This window comes from Arachis stenosperma, chromosome 3, assembly GCF_014773155.1.
Source record: "Arachis stenosperma cultivar V10309 chromosome 3, arast.V10309.gnm1.PFL2, whole genome shotgun sequence".
NCBI classification, from domain to species: Eukaryota; Viridiplantae; Streptophyta; class Magnoliopsida; order Fabales; family Fabaceae; genus Arachis; species Arachis stenosperma.
The window spans coordinates 63562481-63586221 of NC_080379.1; the positions used below are offsets into that span (position 1 = coordinate 63562481).

A 23741-nucleotide genomic window follows, 5' to 3' on the forward strand; every position below is an offset into this window, starting at 1 on the left:
CAATGAGATCAATAAATGCTTTGATTGAGGAAGAGATGAAAATGAATTTGATCCGGAGAATACTTTCTGATCTTCCCCGTTTCAGATCTTACCCATTCTCTTTACTTTCTGCCATTTATTTCCATGCTTATTTCCCCAAATCCCCATTTAAGATTATGCACTTTATTTTCTGCTATTTACTTTCCCGCCATTTAATTTTCTGCAATTTTCAAACTACATTCTGTTTAGTTCAACTAGCATACTCTTCCAACTAAAGTTGCTTGACCAATCAATCCCTGTGGGATTCGACCTCACTCTATTGTGAGTTTTTACTTGACGATAATTCGGTATACTTGTCGAAGGAAAATTTGTTGAGAGACAAGTTTTTGTGCATCAAGTTTATGGCACCGTTGCTGGGGATTGATTTTGTATCAACAATGATTAAGTTGGAAGTTCACTAGATTGAACATTTTTCTTTTGTTTGTTTACTTTATTCAGTCGTTTACCTTCAGTTTGTTTACTTTCTTCCTCATCCCCTAGACCCTCTTTGTTTTCTTTCTTTCTTTGTTATTATTTACAATTCTGCTTACTAACCCACTAACTGTTTGATAATTTGCACCACTCACACTAACAATCACTCTAACAAGAATAATCTCTTCATTTCATCTCTTGCTGTGTGCTTTGTTAGTTATATGACAGGGAGAAGAGGGGGAGCTTTAACTTCCTTCGATTCAGAACCTGAAAAGACCCTCTGGAGGTTAAGGAGGGAAGCAAGAGGGAAAGGATTTGTTGGTGCTGAGGAAGAGGAAGAGTATTTTGAAACAAACATGGAAGAGAATTTGGAAAACAATCAAGAAGGAGAAGATCACAACCATGCCAGAGAAGGCCCTGTAAATCATGCTGGGCAAGAGAGGAGAGTTCTAGGCTCTTACATTAATCCAAACCAAGGAAACTATGGAAGTAGCATCCAAAAGCCCACCATACATGCCAACAACTTTGAACAAAAATCCCAGCTCATCACCCTTGTTCAGAACAACTGCTCATTTGGAGGAAGTGTCTAAGAAGACCCCAATCAACATCTAACCACCTTCCTGAGAATTTGTGACACTGTGAAGTCTAATGGAGTCCACCCGGATGTCTATAGGCTGCTTTTGTTCCCTTTTTCACTCAAAGACAAGGCATCCAAGTGGCTGGAGTCTTTCCCAAAGGAGAGCTTAACAAATTGGGAAGATGTGGTGAACAAATTTTTGGCAAGATTTTACCCTCCTCAAAGAATTAACAGGTTGAGAGCTGAGGTACAAACTTTCAGGCAACAAGATGGTGAAACTCTCTGTGAGGCATGGGAGAGGTTCAAGGACTTAACAAGAAGATACCCACCAGATATGTTCAATGAATGGGTTCAACTTCACATTTTCTATGAAGGTCTTTCTTATGAGTCAAAGAAGGCTGTAGACCATTCATCAGGGGGCTCTCTAAACAAGAAGAAAACCATTGAAGAAGCCATAGATGTCATTGAAACAGTAGCTGAGAATGACTACTTCTATGCTTCTGAAAGAAGCAACACCCGAGGAGTAATGGAGCTGAACCACATGGATGCATTGCTGGCTCAAAATAAGATGATCACTAAGCAGCTAGCAGATCTTACTAAGAAGGTGGAAAAAAACCAAGTGGCAACAGTCATCACTTCATCACCAGCTCAAGAATGAGTAAATATAGGAGAAGAAGGTGACTGGAAACAAGCCAACTACGTTGGGAACTCACCCAGACAAATCCATGATCCGTACTCCAAAACTAACTCTGGATGGAGAAATGACCCCAACTTTGGGTGCGAAAATCAACAAGACCAAGGCCAAGATCAGAGACGCCACAACCACAATCCCAACAACAATGCAACTCACCAACATACCTCACAGAGATCCTATCAACACTCACCTAATCACCCTTCTCAACCACCTAATCTCAACCCACCATCACTAACTGAGGATAGGCTTTCCAAAATTGAAACTCTACTTGAAGACATATGTAGAGAAGTTCAAGACAACAAGGTGTTCAAGGATGAAGTGCGAGCCAATATAAAAAACCAAGGGGAAACCATCAAAAGACTAGAGTCCCAAGTAGGGTATTTATCTTAACAGATTCCCAAACCCACTGATGGTTTTCCAGGTGACACAGAGAAGAATCCAAGAGGAGAAACAAAGAAAGTAAAGAAAAAAAGAAACCAAGATAGTCCAAAGGGAAACCCTGAAGAAAGAAACCATGCACCCCAACTCACACTCAAGGAAGAGGTAAAGAAAAGGGAGATACTGAACCCATATGCACCCTTTCCCCAAAGGCTTAAGGGTGGTGTAGCAGGGAGAATGTATTCAAGGTTCCTCGGCATGTTTGCATCTCTTGATGTAAATATACCATTCATTAAGGCCCTCCAGCAAATGCCCTCCTACATCAAGTATTTAAAGGAGCTACTAGCCAGAAAGAGTTTATTGAAGGGTGGACAAACAATAAAGATGAACAGGGATTGCAGTGCTCTCATTCAAACAGAGCCACCCACAAAGAAGAAGGATCCAGGGAGTTTCTACATTACCTGTGCTATAGGAGAAACAATGATTGATAAGGGACTCTGTGACCTGGGAGCAAGTATCAACCTAATGCCTCTATCCCTCATGAAAAAGCTTCAAATCAATGAGCTAACACCCACATATGTAATCATCAAATTGGCTGACAAAACTCAAAAACAGGCAATAGGAGTGGTTGAGAATGTGTTAGTGAAGGTTGGGAACTACTTCCTCCCCACAGACTTTGTCATCCTATAAATGGATGAGAATCCTATTCACCCCATCATTTTGGGAAGGTCATTCTTAGTCACAGCCAGAGCACTTATAGATGTGGAGCGAGGAGAGCTAGTACTGAGAATACATGATGAACAGCTCACCTTCAATGTTTTCAAACTCTCACAAGAAGTAGATCATGATAACAAAGAGCTGAAGGAAAAGTCAAACAAGGGAAGCATTACCCCTAAGAACTCCTGTGGTTAACAACCAATGTGATCAGAAAGAACATCAACCAAGTGCAATCCAAAAGGAACCAAACCCACCAGAGTCGTATGAGACAAGCAACAAAACTTCCCTCAAAGGGAAAACCACAAGTAGCAAAGCGACATCAAATGACACAAGAAAAAAGGTCCCAAGGGGATGGAAAAACAAGAAAATCCCTACAGAAGGTTTCTCTTCAGGAGATGAAGTGGTCTCTACCTACTTCCCATCTATACCACCTCATCTCCCCACCATTCCATCTCAACTGCCTCCAGTATACACCATCAACAAAATCTTATCTCTGGAACATGTGGAACTTCTCAACAAAGCCAATGGAAACATGTTCACTGTAAAGGGGAAGATTTTAAGCATTACCAACCACCTTGACAAGGACCAAACGTCAAGCTAATGACGCTAAAGAAGCGCTTCATGGGAGGCAACCCATGTTCTACACCCTCTCTCTTTAATCTCTAATAGTAGTAATAAAGCAAAGTTCATGGATTCTAAATCAACTTCGACAAACAATATAAGACCCCCTACATGCAGCATATAGTACATGATAAGTTTGATGTTCAAGGCACACCAAGAGGGCTTGAACACACTCAATAGTATAAGATCCCTTTCAAATCTTGTTGCACCATATGATCACAAACAAGTTTGGTGTTACTTACGTTGCATGCATGGGAACTTGAGTGGTCGATTGATTTGTATTTATGAAAAGCATTTAGTTGTTTCAAAAACAAAGAAAAAAAATCTTTACTAGTAGCTATTTCACACTTTAATTTTTTTTCCCACCAAAAATTCAATTAATCCTTTGCATTCCCTTTTGTCTTGTATAGGAAATCAAAAAGGGTATTGATGGCACTTGATAGGACAATTAAAGAGGGGAAATTCGGCCACTATACCAAGGAACTTACACATTTATCTTCAATGGGAGTATCTTGGGGAGTGTTGCCATGCAACATTGGGAGTGGATAGCCTTGGAGACCGAACCAAGACCATGATAAAAGGGGTGATCCTTGTGCTCATTTAATACCAAACCCTAACCGTCCACTATCAAACAACACAATCAATCCACACCCTTCAATCATTTACCATCTTCCTATATAAACCCATTCATACAGCATCCCTCTATTTCAACTCTTCACCTTCAAAGTATACACCATACACTCTGTTCTCCATCAAAGGTTTTCATACATACTCTCCTAGCCATCTTGTGAGTAACAAACACATCAACCATCTTGCATGGCATCATCAAGCTCCAAGAGACGAAAAGGGAAGGAACCTATAGAGCAGCCTCCTTTTAATGAAAAAAAAAATTATAACCTTTTACCATGCACTACAATTTGGGTGGATGGCTGACAAAGAAATCATATATGAATTAGGCTTTCAAGTCACACAAACTGAGTGCCCGAAAATCACAGAGAAGGTGGAAAAACGTCGATGGGAGCTCCTCACCGATCCGATTAAAAGGGTGAACGCAACTCTGGTAAGAGAGTTTTATGCAAATACAGTTAGACATGATAAGGTAGATGAATCCTATACAAGTTTCGTGAGAGGGGTCATGGTGGATTTTAGTCCCATGAGCATCATGAGAGTGCTAAAGCTATGAACTATACCCTTTGCAGAAGAGAGCTATCACTCAAGAATGGATAATAACCCCAACCATGACCAGATTATAAAAGATATCTTTGTGCAAGGAGCAGATTGGGACAGAGACCCCCATGGGAAACCCAGATTTATAAAAAGAGGAGACCTCCTTCCTGAGGCTAAGGGGTGGTTTGAAATTGTAAGAAGATCCATCCTCCCAGCCAGAAACAACTCAGAGGTAAACCTTAAGAGAGCAACAATGGTGCAATGCATAATAAAGGGAGGAGAAATCAAGGTTCATGAACTCATAGCCCAAGGCATTCGGAAGCTTGCTGAGAAGAGTGATTCTGGAGGAAGGTTGGGTTATCCCAGTACTATTCTCCATCTTTGCAACAAGGCTAGGGTGGTATTCGAGGATGGAAACCCCGAGTGGATAAAGGTTGGCCTTCTAATCACTTATCGTCAGATGCATGCTGTTGCAACTCCCCTACTTCAACGAAGGGTAAGAAAGAGGCCAGCCCATCAAGCTGAGGAAGGACAACATCCACAGGAGCAAGCCCCAGCCACCTTAGGCATGCACCAATTACAAGAGGCTATTGATACCTTATCTAGGCAATGTATGGAAAATCAAGGGGCATAGAAGGAGCTTCAAATGCAAATAATGGACCGCCAAGAAGAATCACTCTCTAGATGGATGAATCAGCAAGGGGAATGGCAAAAACAATTGATGGACCAGTAATTGGAATAAGGAAGACAATGGAGTGAGTCCTTGCATAACCTGAACCAAAAGCAAGATCAACAACAAGAAGCCATCCAAAAGCTAATCAACATCCAAGCACATCAAAGTGCACACATTCATAAGATGCATAGAAAACAAAGAGAATAGGCAGATCTTTTTGATGAATACAGAGCATTTTAGGAAGGGGTTTACATGAGTGAAATTGGATATCATGTAAATACCCAAGCCAGGCTTGGATACTTAGTCGGACAACTACCTGTATTGCATCTTGGGATCACAAAATATGAGGATGTAAAGGATGAATTAGCACGAGTGGAGCGCGAAAGGGCCGAAAAGAGTCATGAGTCAGTAAGGAAGGCACTGGAAGATTGGAAAATAGCCAGAATGAATCGGATGAGAGGAAGCACAAGTGGACAAAGTGGACATAAAGAAGACAAGGAAGCAGAAGAACATAGGCATCCCCATGAATAAAAGGTGGTGGAGTTCCTTCTTAGTTCTATCTTTTTTTTAAAGCCTTAAATAAGGAAAATCATGTATGAAACAGAACATGCTTCCATAGTAGCTTAGGAATTTTTTATTATGCTTTAAAATGTTGTTGCTTAGGTCCATGCTCACTAGTCTAGGTCCCTAGTTTTCATCTCCACCTTCCTTACTTATATGACTGTCCTTTAAGTCAATCAAAAAGAAAATGTTATGATAAGAACAAGAGTGGAGTTATTTTGTGAAGTGAGTTCTGAATGTTTGTGGTAGGGTGATTAATTAGCTAAGTTGGTTCACCAACAAGGAAAGAAGGCAACTATCTATCCTGAATCCAATGCTTGAAACACATCCTATGAGACTAACTAAATAATAAGATCCCAATAAGAAAAGAGAAAGAGCAATAAAAGCTGAAAAGAAGAGAAACACAATAAGAAATAATGCTAGGCACCAAAGGTTTTAAGATTGAGGCATGTGTCTGTGGTGTTCATGTGCAAGGGATATACTTGGATGAATAAGCTCTTAGGGGTGCCTTATCACTTGGTAACTTGGATTAACTAATCCGGGATTATCAGCTGAAAGTCCACTATCAAGAGTGACCTTTGCTACAGACCACTTAGTAACCCAAAGAGGTGCTGGACACCAAGGTCTCAAGAAAGAAAAATAACAAACCATGTGCCTGTGGTGTGTATGTATGAGGGAAAGAGACTTGAGGGAGTAAGTCCTTAGGGGTGTCTTAACACCTAGCACCTTGAACCAACTGGTTCGGGAGTGTTGGCTGAAAGCTTATCATAAAGAGTCGCCCTCTTACAGAGCATTTAGCCAAAAGAAAAATGCAATAAATCTTAAAAAAAAGGGGAAGGATCAACAATTAAGAAGTCTCAAAGGATGCAATCAAGAGAGTGACCAAGGACTTGATAAAGGCCTGAAACCTAGTAAAGGAATGAACCTAAGTTGCTATGCATGAAACCCCAAAAACCAGGAATTCTACTTCTATATTGTCTTCTTGTTCTTTCATCTATTCTTCCTATATTTTAGTACTTGCTTAGGGATAAGCAAGCTTTAAGTTTGGTGTTGTGATGCCAGGGCATCTAGGCCAGTTTCACTGACCTTTTCTTTACTGTTTTAGGGTAGTTTCATGCATTTTCTTACAGAATAAGGTAAGTTTTGGATGAAAATACATTCACACCTTGATTCAAGCAACTATTATGAATTTTACATGATTTCATGAGGATTTTGCAAGAATTGAATGACAAATTGATGATGCATAATCTCATTGATGTGTGGAAAATGATCCAACACAAACTCAACGACAAGTGTACCGGGTCGCATCAAGTAATAATAACTCACATGAGTGAGGTCGATCCCACATGGATTGAAGGATTGAGAAATTTTAGTTTAGTGGTTGATTTAGTCAAGCAAACAAGAGTTGATTTGAGTGATTTGTGATTGACAGAAGCTAAATTGCATGAATTGTAAAGGGAGAGGGAAAATTGGCAGTAAATTAAAGAGCTAGAGAATTTAAAGTGCTGAATCTTAAAGAACAAGTAAAGTAAATGACAATAACTTAAAGTGCAAGAAATGTAAATTGTAGAAACTTAGAGTGCAAGAAATGTAAATTGCTTGAATGTAAAAGGGAATTGGGAGTTGTGATTGCAAAATTTAAACAAAGTAAAGTAAATTGCAAAAGACAGAAAATAAAAGATGAATTAAACTGAAGTAGATCTCAACAGAAAAGTAAATTGGCTTGAAGAAGCCTCAGCAGATGAACAGAAAAGAAATTGCAGATCTCAGGGGTCAAGAGACTAGAAAACCAAGTCTAGATCTCACTACCTTCCTTGATCCAATTCAAAAAACAAGTGAAAGAGAATTAAAGATGAAAATCAGTAAAGAAGAACTCAAATTATTGAATTATGCAGTGAATGTAACAGAGAGATCTTAAGAGGAGAATGAGAAAGAATTCCCTCTATTCTTCACACTTAAGATCCAAGCAAAGCTTGCAGAGAAGGAAATAAGAATGCCCAAAGGAAGAGAACTCAATTCTCCTTCCAATTCAAGCAGAGGTTTCCCAAATGAGGAAGCAAAATTTAAAACAGAAAGCAGAAAAATGATTCAATTCTCCAACTACAATTTCCAAAATCCCAAAAAGTGAAAGTAAAGGTTCAAGTAAAAAAAGTAAAAAAAAGTGTCCTCTCTACATCTAACTAACACCTATTTATACACTTCCTAATATGGATTTAAGAATTTGGGTGGGCTCTCAAAATTGGTGAAGAAATGAATTAACTTGGGATTTTGAATGAATTTTGGCCCAAGGTGCTCCTCCCAGGGGAAAGCTTGGCTCTTGGCAAGAGCTTTGGCCAAGAGCTTTGGTTCCCTTCCTTGCTAAAGTGTGTGCACGGTCCTCCCTTGTGACAAGAGAACAAAGCTCTTTGCAAGAGCTTAAAGCTCTTGGCAAGAGCTTTACTTGTCCTTGAGGTCCTTGGTTTAAATCTTGGGTGGAGCACTTGTGGAGCTAGTGATGCATGGAAAATTCGTCTAGTAACAAATCTCCCTTCGGCAAGTGTACCGAATTGTCGTCAAGTAAAAACTCACTATAGAGTGAGGCCGAATCCCACAGAGATTGATTTGATCAAGCAACTTTAATTAGAGGAATGTTTTAGTTGAGCGAACCAGAATTTGACTTGAGAATTGCAAAACATTAAATTGCAGAAAGGTAAATAGCAGAATAAGTAAATGCTAGAAATAAAGAGCTGAATGTAAATGGCAGAAGGTAAATGGTAGAATCTTAAATGGGAATTGGGGATATGCTCATAAAAGTAAATGGCTGAAATTAAAGAGAATGGATAAGATCAGAAATGGGGAGTTCATTGGGCTTAGGAGATGTTGCATTCTCCGGATCAAATTCATTCTCATCTCTTCCTCAATCAATGCATTCATTGATCTCCTTGGCAATCTTAAGTGATCGGATTCCAATTCCTTGGTAATCCAATCTCTCAAATCTTGATCAATAGCCAATTCCTTGGTCAATTGCTCATGAGAAGAGATGAAGTATGGTCACTGATTATACCACATGCATTCCCAAATCAAGTATTGGTAGGATTATAGTCACATATCCATCCAAACCCAATTTGATCCAGCATGAGAAAGCATTTCTAGCATGATCTCTTCATTCCTCTTCCAAGGTTTCGAAGAGATCCAAATATGAATAGTTTCGTTTCCAAGATAACTACCCAATTGGATGAAGATTGAAAGCTTTCTAGTAAAATCAAGAGAAAAGATAGAAGAAGAAGAATGAAAACTAATATTGATCCATCAAATTGCAGCAGAGCTCCCTAACCCAATGAAAGGGGTTTAGTTGTTCATAGCTCTGAAAATTGAAAACAAAGATGGAGAATACATCATGAAAATAAAACTAGAAGTTGCAGAGAAAGTAAATACAGAGAGTCGTTCTATGCCCAAGGCTCCCTAAAGTTCCAACCCCCTTCTAATTCAAAGCTACTCCTATATATACTACTCTTCTGATCTTCTAGTTGGTTCTTCAAATCTTGGGTGTGGCCTCTTGAATCTTGAGTTTGAAGCAGTTATCCTCTTTATTGGGCTTAGCTTTGCTTGCAGAGAGAAAATGTGAAGTAGGCAGGGACTTTGGCTCAGGACGTTAGTGGTGTCAACGTTAAGTGAGAGTGTGGGTTCGAGAACGTTAGTGATAATCACCTTTTTCACTAACGTTCCTTACCCAAATAAGATCACGTTGACTTCAACGTTAGTGGCACTAACGTGACCACTAACGTTGCCTCTTGGTCCTTCGCATACGTTATTGGGACTTACCTTTCCCAATAACGTGGTGAGTCACCCCTTCTCCTTACATTAGAGTCCACGTTAACTAAGTTAACGTGGCTTCTAACGTAGTTATGTTAGCCATCTCCAACGTTAGTGACAAAGGTGAGTGTCACTAACGTTGGCTCATCATTTCTTTATCCACGTTAGCTTCCACGTTAACAAAGTTAACGTGGGAGTTAACGTTGCTAATGGTGGCTCTTGGTTGTTCACCCCAATGTTAGTGACAAAGGTAAGTGTCACTAACGTTGGCAATCAATTGCTCTCTCCACATTAGCTTCCACGTTAACTAAGTTAACGTGGGAGTTAACGTGGCTTATGGAGGCTTGGCCAACGTTAGTGACAAAGGTGAATGTCACTAACGTTGACTTCTCTTTCGCTTCTTAATGTTAGAGTCCACGTTAACTAAGTTAACGTGGCAACTAATGTGGTCAATTATGAGCTTGGTCTAACGTTAGTGACAAAAGAGAGTGTCACTAATGTTGGCCTTGTTGTCTTCTTCCACGTTAGAGTTCACGTTAACTAAGTTAACGTGACTCTTAACGTGGGCTATGATGGCTTCGAGGGCGTTATTGGCGATTACATTTCTCACTAACTTTGCAAGCTAGCTCCCATTCCACGTTAGAGGTCACGTTAGTTAAACTAACGTGGCTGCTAACGTGGTTCTTCTTTGCTTCTTTTGTCCTGAAATCAAGCAACAAAGTGCATCAAAGTTCTAGTCCAAGTCATAAGTCATGCTTCATCCAATTTGTCATATAATTCATGCAAAATTCTCATGAAATCATGTAAAGTGCACAATGTATGCTTGAATCAAGATGTAAGTGAATATCCACCCAAAACTATCTTATTTCTTAAGAAAATGCACGAAACTACCCTAAAAATAGTAAAGAAAGGTCTGTGAAACTGACCAAAATGCCCTGGCATCAGCTAGCTTTCTTGGCACAAGAGTAGCACCCAAAATCTTGCTTCCTTGAGGTACCCGGTTCGAATCTTGGTGAAGGAAGTTGCTGGCCAATTTCCTTGGCAAGTGAGTGGCGCACAAGGCCTTGCTTCCTTAATGCTCCCTGTTCGAACCTTGCTGAATGAAAACAAGCCAATTTTGGCTTGTTTTTCCTTGTTGAATAGTGCTGGCTCCCTCCCCTTGGTCATGGGTTCAAGTCTTGGTGAGTGCATATTTGAGCTTTTTCTCCTTGATTTTTTCCTTGGAATGCCCGAAAAAGCTCTTGGCAAGAGCTTTGCATGTGAGCTTGCCTTGCTTCCTTCTTCCATGTGCTTGTGATAAAGCTCTTGGCAAGAGCTTTAAGCTCTTGGCAAGAGCTTGGCTTTTGATTATTTAAAGGAAAGCTCTCCACAAGAGCTTTAAGTTCTTGGCAAGAGCTTTATGCCCTTGTTCCTTGAATGCATCCATGCTTTTCCTTCTTTGAGCCATGCTTCTCTTCCTTGTGCCACACTTTCTTTCTTTGCTTAGATCATGCTCCTTAGGCCACGCTTTTCCTATTTTTTTCTTTTCTTCACCTTCAAGTAATCAAAACAACCAATCAAAGTATCACAAAATTCACAAAACTTAAAATTCATTTAAAAATCAATTAATCCAAGCTCAAACTTCATGATTTTGTGTCAATTAAAGGGTGGTTGATTGATTCAAAGAAACCCTACAATTCTACTCCAAATTACTTACTTGTAATGCAAGAAAGTGCATAAAAACCAATGAAACAAGTGAAATTAGCTTGAAAAACAAGCATATGATGACTTGTCAATAACGCCTGCGAAGCCATCATAAGCCCACGTTAATTGCCACATTAACTAGGTTAACGTGGTAGTTAACGTGGAGACAAAGAGAGCTCTAACGTTAGTGGTAAACGTGAACACCACTAACGCTCCAAAAATTGGCAATGAGCCATGTTAAGAGTCATGTTAACTTAGTTAACGTGAACTCTAACATGGAAGAGAGGAACAATACCAACGTTAGTGACACTCACCTTTGTCACTAACGTTGGATCAAACTAGCATTGCCCACGCTAGTGGTCACGTTAAGACCACTAACGTGAAAGTTAACGTGGAGCCAAGATTGATGAGCCAACGTTAGTGACACTCACCTTTGTCACTAACGTTGGAGATGGCATTCACTACCACATTAGTGGCCACATTAACTTAGTTAACGTGAGCTCTAACGTGGAGAGTAGGGGCACTTGGAGCGTTAGTGACAAAGGTAAGTGTCACTAACGCTCTCGAAGATGAGGCATACCCACGTTAAGAGCCACGTTAGTTACACTAACGTGAACTCTAACGTAGGGACAAGGGGTACAAGGCAACGTTATTGGGAAAGGTGAGTCCATATAACTCTTGCGAAGGTTCATAAGGCAACGTTAGTGGTCACGTTAGTGTCACTAACATTGGAGTTAATGTGGGCTATATGGGGTTGGAACGTTACTGAAAAAGGTGATTGCCACTAACGTTCTCGAACCCACAATTTCACTTAACGTTAACATCTCTAACGCCCATGCCTAACTCACATTTTCTACAAGCTGAGGCCACTAAAGATTGTAACTGCTTCAACTCAAGATCTAAGGCCCACATCTAGGACTTGGAGAACTCACTAGAAGATCAAGAAGAGTAGTATATATAGGAGTAGCTTTTGAACTATAAAGAAGCTTGGCACTTTAGAGAACTACCCTCTGTATATTTACTTTTCTGCAGTTTTAGCTAAGCATGTATTATTTTCTGCCATTTTCTATTTCTAGAGCTATGAACAACTAAACCCCTTTCATTGGGTTAGGGAGCTCTGTTGTAATTTGATGGATCAACTATAGTTTTCATTCTTCTTCTTCTTTCTTCTCCTTTGATTTACTAGAAAGATTTCGATCTTAATTCAATTGGCTAGTTGTCTTGGAAAAGAAACTCTCCATAATTGGATCTCCTCTGAGCCTTGGAAAAGGGATGAGGAGATCATGCTAGAAATGCTTTCTCATGCTGGACCAAATTGGGGTCTGGGCGGATATAGTGTCATGTAATCCTCCCAACACTTTGATTTGGAAATACATGTAGTATAATCAGTGACCATACTTCATCTCTTTCCTTGAGCAATTAAATCAAGGAATTGGGCAATTGTTCAAGCTTAGAGAGATTGGGTTGCCAAGGAATTGGAACCCAATCACCTAATATTGCCAAGGAGATCAATAGATGCTTTGATTGAGGAAGAGATGAAAATGAATTTGATCCGGAGAATACAACATCTCCTGAGCCCAATGAATTCCCCATTTCTGATCTTACCCATTTTCTTTACTTTCTGCCATTTATTTCCATGCTCATTTCCCCAAATCCCCATTTAAGATTCTGTAATTTATTTTCTGCTATTTACTTTTCCGCCATTTAATTTTCTGCAGTTCTCGAACTACATTCTGTTTAGTTCAACTAGCATACTCTTCCAACTAAAGTTGCTTGACCAATCAATCCCTGTGGGATTCGACCTCACTCTATTGTGAGTTTTTACTTGATGATAATTCGGTATACTTACCGAAGGGAATTTTGTTGAGAGAAGTTTTCGTGCATCAGGGATTGGTACTGTAAAATTAAATGAAGGCAGTAAATTAGAACTCAGATCAATTACAGAAAATTAAATTGCAGGAAGAGTAAATCAGATTGAATCATGAACATAATAGAAAGGAAAAATTGCAGAAAAGGAAACTGGAGTAGAGGATTGTAGAAATTGAAATTTGCACAAATTGAATTCAATGTAACTCAAGTGTAGAAAATGCAAAAAATAAAAAGTGTATCAAAGAGAGCTTTCTATTCTATCCTACTCCTACTCCTACTCCTATTGCTCTCTAGCAGAGCCAGCCTCTCTAATGAAATGAAATTTATGCCTTTATATAGGCTTTACAAAATAAAAATGAAATTGAAATTGAAAACAAATTACAAATGAAATTCCTAATCTAGCTTATCCGTGTGCCTTTGAGTCATATTAATGGGCTTTGCTTGCTTTGGATTTGAATGAGAGTGGGTTAGGAGTGGCTTGGTTCAAGTGAGTTAGGTTGCATGGGTAGCTCCCAGTGGAGCGCTCAGTTTGCTTGAATGATCGCTACGTTCATTTTGCCAAGCATGCTTCCCTCGTGCAACATTTCTTCTAGCGTTACATTAGTGAATGTAGCATTCACTCACCCAACATTGCCCCTTTCTCTTTGATGCATGCCTTGCTTTCCCTGGAAAAGTCTCAAAAATGTTCGCAAGAGTGAACGTGGCGTTCACTTGTTTGAACGCTACTTCTTGTGTTGCGCCTTGGTGCTTCAATTGTTGCCACCATTCCTTGCCTAGCGTTCACTTCTTTGAACGCTCAGTTCATTCAATTGAGCGCTGGCCGTGTGCTCCCTAGCTTCCAAGCTTTGTGTCGTGCAAATTTCACCAAAGTGAACGCTAAGTTCAAACTAATGAACGCTACCCTTTGTTTTGCTTTAATAAACACTTGTTAGGTTGGCATAATAGAGTTCATTCATTTAATGAATACATAAGCCAGTGATGCCAAGGCATCTTGGCCAGTTTCACTGACCTTTTTTTTACTGTTTTAGGGTAGTTTCATGCATTATCTTAGTAAATAAGCAAGTTTTGGGTAAATATACACTTACACCTTGATTCAAGCAAACATTGCGAACTTTACATGATTTCATGAGAATTTTGCATGAATTGAATGATAAAATGGATGATGCATGGTCTCATGATTAAGAACCAAGCTTTGATGCACTTTATTTGCTTGATTTTAGGACAAAGGAAGCAAGGAAGAGCCACGTTAACAGCCACGTTAGTCTAACTAACATGACCTCTAACGTGTAATGGGAGTAAGTTTGCTGCGTTAATGGAAAAAGTGATTGCCAATAACGCCTTCGAAAGCTATCATAGCCCATGTTAGTTGCCACGTTAGTTACTGATGAGCGGATAATTTATACGCTTTTTGGCATTGTTTTTATATAGTTTTTAGTAAGTTTAAGCTACTTTTAGGGATGTTTTCATTAGTTTTTATGTTACATTCACATTTCTGGACTTTACTATGAGTTTGTGTGTTTTTCTGTGATTTCAGGTAAATTCTGACTGAAATTGAGGGATTTGAGCAAAACTCTGAAAGAGGCTGACAAAAGGACTGCTGATGCTGTTGGATTCTGACCTCCCTGCACTCGAAATGGATTTTCTGGAGCTACAGAACTTCAAATGGCGCGCTCTCAACGGCGTTGGAAAGTAGACATCCAGGGCTTTCCAGCAATATATAATAGTCCATACTTTAGTCGAAGAATGACGACGTAACTTGGCGTTAAACGCCAAGTACATGCTGCTGTCTGGAGTAAAACGCCAGAAAAACGTCATGATCCGGAGTCAAACGCCCAAAACACGTCATAACCTGAAGTTTGACGCCAAGAAATGCCTCTACACGTGGATTGATCAAGCTCAGCCCAAACACACACCAAGTGGGCCCCGGAAGTGAATTTATGCATCAATTACTTACTTATGTAAACCCTAGTAGCTAGTCTAGTATATATAGGACCTCTTACTATTGTATTAGACATCCTGGATTGTATTTTCTATCCTGTGATCACGTTTAGGGGGCTGGCCATTCGGCCATGCCTGGACCTTTTGCTTATGTATTTTCAATGGTGGAGTTTCTGCACACCATAGATTAAGGGTGTGGAGCTCTGCTGTACCTCAAAGATTAATGAAGTTCTATTTTCTTTTATTCAATTCCTCTTTTATTCTTATTCCAAGATATTCATTCGTATCCAAGAACATGATGAATGTGATGAGTTAATAACCCTCATCATTATTCTCACTTATGAACGCGCGTGATTGACAACCACTTACGTTCTACATGCAAAGAAGCTTGAATGTGTATCTCTTAGATTCCCCAACAGAATCTTCGTGGTATAAGCTAGATAGATGGCGGCATTTATCTGGATCCGGAAAGTCCAACCTTGTCTGTGGTGTTCCGAGTAGGATCCTGGGAATCCGGAAAGTCTCACCTTGTCTGTGGTATTCCGAGTAGGATTCCGTTCATGAATGACTGTGACGTGCTTCAAACTTTAACCTGCTGGGCGTTAGTGACAAACGCAAAAGAGGGATTCTATTCCAGTAGGAGCGGGAACCAACCGGTGATTGGCCGTACTGTGACAGAGTGCGTGCATTAGCTTTCACTGCGAGGATGGGATGTAGCTATCAACCATGGGTGATGCCTCCAGACTGGTTAGCTGTGCGAGTGACAGCCGCACAGGTTATTTCCCCGAGAGGAATGAAAGTAGCCACAGTTGATGGTGAACCCCTATACAGAGCTTGCCATGGAAAGGAGTAAGAAGGATTGAGTCGAAGGAATAGGAGAGCAGGCGTCCTAGAGCTCTACAGCATCTCCATTCCGCTTATCTGAAATTCCTACCAATGAATCTACATAAGTATTTCTATCCCTTTTATTATTCCTTTTTATTTAACAATCCAATTATCACTATTACCCTTTAATCTGCCTAACTGAGATTTGCAAGGTGACCATAGCTTGCTTCATACCAACAATCTCTGTGGATTCGACCCTTACTCACGTAAGGTTATTACTTGGACGACCCAGTACACTTGCTGGTTAGTTGAACGGAGTTGTGACTTCAAATAAGGACAATTATTGAATAAATCCATATAAAGACAAACAACTTGAAAAGAATAGTGATCACAATTTCGTCCACCAAGTTACATTAACGAGGGAGCTAACGTGGAAAGGAAAGGTGAGCTCTAACGTTAATGGTAAAGGTGAACACCACTAACGTTCCAAAATGCCATACTTAGCCACGTTACACGTTAATCCAATTAACATGAACTCTAACGTGGAAGGAGAAAGAAATCGCCAACATTAGTAACACTCACCTTTGTCACTAACGTTGGACTAAGCCAATATTGCCTACGTTAGTGGTCACGTTAAGACCACTAATGTGAAGGGTAATATGGAGCAAGGAATGATAGGCCAACATTAGTGACACTCACCTTTGTCACTAATGTTGGAAATGGCAATTACCACCACATTAGTGGTCACGTTAATGCCATTAACGTGAGTTACTAACGTGGGAAGAAGGGGTGTTTTGAAGCGTTAGTGACAAAGTTGAGTGTCATTAACGCCCTCGAAGCTTGGGCATGCCCATGTTAAGGGCCACGTTAGTTACACTAACGTGGATCACTAACGTGGGGAAGGGAAGCAAGGAGCAACGTTATTGGTAAAGGTGAATGCCAATAACGTTTGCGAAAGACTAAGAAGCAACGTTATTGGTAAAGGTAAATGCCAATAACGTTTGCGAAGGACTAAGAGGCAACGTTAATGGTCACGTTAGTGCCACTAACGTTGAAGTTAACGTGGATCAATTTGGTTTGGAGCGTTAGTGAAAAAGGTTATCGTCATTAACGTTTTCGAACCCAAATTTACACTTAACGTTAACACCACTAACATCCTAACTATCGTCCACCCATGCCTGACTCACACTTTTTCTGCAAGCAAAACTAAGCCCACTGAAGATTGTAACTGCTTTAACTCAAGATCAAAGGCCCATATCCAAGACTTGAAGAGCTGACTAGAAGATAAAGAAGAGTAGTATATATAGGAGTAGTTTTGAACTAGAAAGAGGCTTGGCATTATTGGGAACTACATTTTGTATATTTACTTTTCCTGAAAATTCTAGTTTACTTTTAGAATGCACTCTTCTCTATCATCTTCCATTTTTAGAGCTATGAATAACTACATCCCTCTTCATTAGGTTAGGGAGCTCTTTTGTAATTTGATGGATCAATTATAGTTTTCATTCTTCTTCTTCTTTCTTTTCTCTTGATTTTACTAGAAAGCTTTCGATCTTAAATTAATTGGTTAGTTGTCTTGGAAAAGAAACTCTCCATAATTGGATCTCCTCTGAACCTTGGAAAAGGGATGAGGAGATCATGCTAGAATTGCTTTCTCATGTTGGACCAAATTGGGGTTTGGATGGATATAGTGACATATAATCCTACCAACACTTTGATTTGGAAATACATGTGGTATAATCAGTGACCATACTTCATCTCTTCCCATGAGCAATTAAATCAAGGAATTGGGCAATTGTTCAAGCTTAGAGAGATTGGGTTGCCAAGGAATTGGGATCCAATCACTTAAGATTGCCAAGGAGATCAATGAATGCATTGATTGAGAAAGATATGAGAATGAACTTAATCCAGAGAATGCAACATCTCCTAAGCCCAATGAATCCTCCATTTCTGATCTTACCCATTCTCTTTACCTTCTGCCATTTACTTTTATGTTCATCTCCCCAAATCCCCATTTAAAATTCTGCAATTAACTTTCTGCAATTTACTTTCCGCCATTTATTTCCAGCATTTACATTTTCTGTCATTTGTTTGCCCGCCATTTAATTTTTTGCAATTATCAACTCAACTTCTGCTTAGCTCAACTAGAACATTCCTCCAATTAAAGTTGCTTGACCAATCAATCCCTGTGGGATTCAACCTTACTCTATTGTGAGTTTTTACTTGACAACAATTCGGTATACTTGCCGAGGGAAATTTGTTGTGAGACAAGTTTCCGTGCATCAAGTTTATGGCACCGTAGCCGGGGATTGATTTTGTATCGACAATGATTAAGTTAGAGAAAAACCAGATTGAGCAATTTTCTTTGTTTTGATTATTTCATCTTAGTCATTTACTTCCAATTTAGCTATTTCGTTTCTGTTTTCTTTCTTCTTCGTCTGTTTTCCTTGCTATCTACCATTTAGTTCACTAACCCACTAACTGTTTGATATATTGCACCACTCACACTACACCTACTTCCAAGTTTGATAGAAGAAGCATCTCAATCCCTACCATTGGAGATAACAATTTTGAGCTGAAACCTCAACTGGTTGCTCTCATGCAACAGAACTGCAAGTTCCATGGACTTCCATCAGAAGATCCCTACCAGTTTTTAACTGAGTTCTTGCAGATCTGTGAGACTGTTAAGACTAATGGAGTAGATCCTGAAGTCTACAGGCTCATGCTTTTCCCTTTTGCTATAAGAGACAGAGCTAGAACATGGTTGGACTCATAGCCTAAAGATAGCCTGGACTCATGGGATAAGCTGGTCGCGGCCTTCTTAGCTAAGTTCTTTCCTCCTCAAAAGCTGAGCAAGCTTAGAGTGGATGTTCAGACCTTCAAACAAAAAGATGGTGAATCCCTCTATGAAGCTTGGGAAAGATACAAGCAGATGACCAAAAGGTGTCATTCTGACATGCTTTCTAAATGGACCATTCTGGATATATTCTATTATGGTCTATCTGAGTTCTCTAAAATGTCACTGGACCATTCTGCAGGTGGATCCATTCACCTAAAGAAAATGCCTGCAGAAGCTCAAGAACTTATTGACATGGTTGTAAATAACCAGTTCATGTACACTTCTGAGAGGAATTCCGTGAATAATGGGACGCCTCAGAGGAAGGGAGTTCATGAAATTGATGCTCTGAATGCCATATTGGCTCAGAACAAAATGTTGACTCAGCAAGTCAACATGATTTCTCAAAGTCTGAATGGATGGCAAAATGCATCCAACAGTACTAAAGAGGCATCTTCTGAAGAAGAAGCTTATGATCCTGAGAACCCTGCAATAGAAGAGGTAAATTATATGGGTGAACCTTATGGAAACACCTATAATTCATCATGGAGAAATCATCCAAATTTCTCATGGAAGGATCAACAAAAGCCTCAACAAGGCTTTAATAATGGTGGAAGAAATAGGCTCAACAATAGCAAGCCTTATCCATCATCTTCTCAGCAACAGACAGAGAATTCTGAGCAGAGCACCTCTAATTTAGCAAACTTAGTCTCTGATTTGTCTAAGGCCACTTTAAGTTTCACGAGTGAAACAAGGTCCTCCATCAGAAATTTGGAGGCACAAGTGGGCCAGCTGAGTAAGAAAGTCAATGAAACTCCTCCTAGTACTCTCCCAAGCAATACTGAAGAGAATCCAAAAAGAGAGTGCAAGGCTGATGAGCAGATAATTTGTACGCTTTTTGGCATTGTTTTTAGTATGTTTTTAGTATATTTTTATTAGTTTTTAGTTAAAATTTACTTTTCTGGACTTTACTATGAGTTTGTATGTTTTTCTGTGATTTCAGGTATTTTCTGGCTGAAATTGAGGGACCTGAGCAAAACTCTAATTCAGAGACTGAAAAGGACTGCAGATGCTGTTGGATTCTGACCTCCCTACACTCGAAGTAGATTTTCTGGAGCTACAGAAGCCCAATTGGCGCGCTCTCAACGGCGTTGGAAAGTACACATCCTGGGCTTTCCAGCAATATATGATAGTCCATACTTTGCCCAAGATTTAATGGCCCAAACCGGCGTTCAAAGTCACCTTCAGAAATTCCAACGTTAAACGCCGGAACTGGCACCAAAGTGGGAGTTAAACGCCCAAACTGGCACAAAAGCTGGCGTTTAACTCCAAGAAGAGTCTCTACACGAAAATGCTTCATTGCTCAGCCCAAGCACACACCAAGTGGGCCCGAAAGTGGATTTTTATGTCATTTACTCATCTCTGTAAACCTTCGGGGCTACTAGTTCTCTATAAGTAGGACCTTTTACTATTGTATTGAGACATCTGGGTAGCTATCTTCGTTCTTATGCTATCTTAGATCATTGGGAGGCTGGCCTCACGGCCATGCCTAGACCTTGTTCTTATGTATTTTCAACAGTGGAGTTTCTACACACCATAGATTAAGGTGTGGAGCTCTGCTGTACCTCGAGTATTAATGCAATTACTATTGTTCTTCTATTCAATTCCGCTTGTTCTTGTTCTAAGATATCACTTGTTCTTCAACTTGATGAATGTGATGATCCGTGACACTCATCATCATTCTCACCTATGAACGTGTGCCTGACAACCACCTCCGTTCTACCTTAGATTGGGTGAATATCTCTTGGATTCCTGATACACGATGCATGGTTGATCGCCTGACAACCGAGCGCTCGCCTGACAACCGAGCCAGCCATTCCGTGAGATCAGAGTCTTCGTGGTATAGGCTAGAACTGATGGCGGCATTCAAGAGAATCCGAAAGGTCTAACCTTGTCTGTGGTATTCTGAGTAGGATTCAATGATTGAATGACTGTGACGTGCTTCAAACTCCTGAAGGCGAGGCGTTAGTGACAGACGCAAAAGAATCACTGGATTCTATTCCGGCCTGATTGAGAACCGACAGATGGATAGCCGTGCCGTGACAGGGTGCGTTGAACATTTCCACTGAGAGGATGGGAGGTAGCCACTGACAACGGTGAAACCCTTGCATAAGCTTGCCATGGAAAGGAGTAAGAAGAATTGGATGAAGACAGTAGGAAAGCAGAGAGACGGAAGGGACACAGCATCTTCATGCGCTTATCTGAAATTCCCACCAATGAATTACATAAGTATCTCTATCTTTATCTTTATGTTTTATTCGTATATCACCATATCCATTTGAGTTTGCCTGACTAAGATTTACAAGATGACCATAGCTTGCTTCATACCAACAATCTTCGTGGGATCGACCCTTACTCGCGTAAGGTTTATTACTTGGACGACCCAATGCACTTGCTGGTTAGTTGTGCGAAGTTGTGTTTATGCCATGGTATTGAACACCAAGTTTTTGGGGTTCATTACCGGGGATTATGAGAGTTGTGAAAAGTATTGTTCACAATTTCGCGCACTAAGTTTTTGGCGCCGTTGCCGGGGATTGTTTCGTGTATGGACAACTGACGGTTCATCTTGCTGCTTAGATTAGGTATTTTTCAGAATTCTTAAGAATGAGTTCTAGAGTTTCATGATGATCTGTTGAAATCTGCCTGGCTGAGAAGCCATGTCTAATCTTATTGGACCGAGGTTTCAACTGATCATCACAAGAGCTTGTTGATCTCTATCAATCTTGCTATTGGAGCAATGATCTGCTAAGGCTTGGCTGGCCATTGGCCATGTCTAGTGTTTTGGACCGAAGCTTTCTTTGAAAGCTTGGCTGGCTGTGAAGCCATGTCTAATTCCTGGACCGGAGTCTTAGACTAGCATTGCAATGATTCCTGGAATCCAAATTAAGAATTCTGAAACCTTTATTTTCTATTTCCATATAATTTTCGAAAAATCCAAAAAAATTTCAAAATCATAAAAACCAAAAATATTTTATGTTTCTTGTTTGAGTCTAGTGTCTAATTTTAAGTTTGGTGTCTTGCATGCATTGTTTATTTGATCTTGGTTCTATTTTCAAGTCAATAGTACAGGGAACTGAAGATTCAGAACATGCAGCAGAGGAATTACACAGAAAAAGCTGGGCGTTCAAAACGCCCAGTGAAGAAGGACAGACTGGCGTTTAAACGCCAGCCAGGGTGCCTGGTTGGGCGTTTAACGCCCCAAAAGGTAGTGCATTGGGCGTTAAACGCCAGAATGTGCACCATTCTGGGCGTTTAACGCCAGGATGGCACAAGGGGGAGGATTTTGTTTTCAAATCAATTTTTTTTCAAGTTTTCAAAGTTTTTCAAAATCAAATCTTTTCCAAATCATATCTTTTCAATCAAATGTTTTCAAAATCAATTTCTTTCCTTTTTCAAAAATACTTGCTAACAATTAATGATTTGATTGAACATTTCAAGTATGTTGCCTTTTCTGTTGAGAAAGGTTTAATGTTTGAATCATATCTTTTCTTGTTAGGCAAGTCATTAATTTTTAAAATCAAATCTTTTTAAAATTGTTTTCAAATCATATCTTCTCAATCACATATTTTTTAAAAGCCAATCATATCTTCTTAACCTCATCTTTTTCAAAATAGTTTTCAATCATATCTTTTTAAATTCTAATTTCAAAATCTTTTTCAAAAATTACTTGATTTCTTTCCCACTCTTGGTTTTCGAAAAATCAATTAATGTTTTTCAAAATGTTTTTAAAATCTTTTTAATTAATTTTCGAAAAAACCTCTTCCCCTCTTCTCACATCCTTCTATTTATGGAGTATCACTCCTTCTCAATGCACAATTCGAACTCTATCTCACTAAGTTCGAATTCTTCTACCTCTTTCTTCTATTTTTCTTTTCCTCTGACACCTCAAGGAATCTCTATACTGTGACATAGAGGATTCCACATTTTCTTGTTCTCTTCTCTTTCATATGAGCAGGAACAAAGACAAAAGCATTCTTGTTGAAGCTGACCCTGAACCTGAAAGAACCTTGAAGCAAACAACTTTACTGCACCTACTCCCGACTTCTATGGGAGAAGCATCTCTATCCCTGCCATTGGAGCAAACAACTTTGAGCTTAAGCCTCAATTAGTTTCTCTAATGCAATAGAATTGCAAGTTCCATGGACTTCCATTGGAAGATCCTCATCAGTTCTTAGCTGAATTCTTGCAAATCTGTGACACTGTCAAGACTAATGGGGTTGACCCTGAGGTCTACAGACTGATGCTATTCTCTTTTGCTGTAAGAGACAGAGCTAGGACATGGTTGGACTCACAACCTAAAGAGAGCCTGGACTCATGGGAAAAGCTAGTCAATGCCTTCTTGGCAAAGTTCTTTCCACCTCAAAAATTGAGTAAGCTTAGAGTGGAAGTCCAAACCTTCAGACAGAAGGATGGAGAATCCCTCTATGAAGCTTGGGAAAGATACAAACAATTGATCAGAAAATGTCCTTCTGACATGCTTTCTGAATGGAGCATCATAGGTATTTTCTATGATGGTCTCTCTGAACTATCCAAGATGTCTTTGGATAGCTCTGCTGGAGGATCTCTTCATCTGAAGAAGACGCCTACAGAAGCTCAAGAACTAATTGAAATGGTTGCAAATAACCAATTCATGTACACTTCTGAAAGGAATCCTGTGAACAATAGGACTAATCATAAGAAAGGAGTTCTTGAGATTGATACTCTGAATGCCATTCTGGCTCAGAACAAGATATTGACTCAACAAGTCAATTTGATTTCTCAAAGTCTGTCTGGAATGCAAAATGCACCAAGCAGTACTAAGGATGCTTCATCTGAAGAAGAAGCCTATGATCCTGAGAACCCTTCAATGGAAGAGGTGAATTACATGGGAGAACCCTATGGAAACACCTATAATTCTTCA

The 23741-nt window shown here is 39.7% G+C and overlaps 3 non-coding genes across 3 annotated transcripts; all 3 read right to left on the reverse strand.

The window, feature by feature from the left end:
- Positions 1–1259: 1259 nt before the first annotated feature.
- LOC130972579 (small nucleolar RNA R71) lies at positions 1260–1366 on the reverse strand. Its single transcript, XR_009083739.1, has one exon. It is a non-coding gene; the product is annotated as a small nucleolar RNA R71 (small nucleolar RNA).
- A 17433-nt stretch (positions 1367–18799) lies between these two features.
- Positions 18800–18903, reverse strand: LOC130972335 (small nucleolar RNA R71). Its single transcript, XR_009083520.1, has one exon. It is a non-coding gene; the product is annotated as a small nucleolar RNA R71 (small nucleolar RNA).
- Positions 18904–23213: 4310 nt separating this feature from the next.
- LOC130972625 (small nucleolar RNA R71) lies at positions 23214–23321 on the reverse strand. Its single transcript, XR_009083786.1, has one exon. It is a non-coding gene; the product is annotated as a small nucleolar RNA R71 (small nucleolar RNA).
- Between the last annotated feature and the right edge of the window lie 420 nt (positions 23322–23741).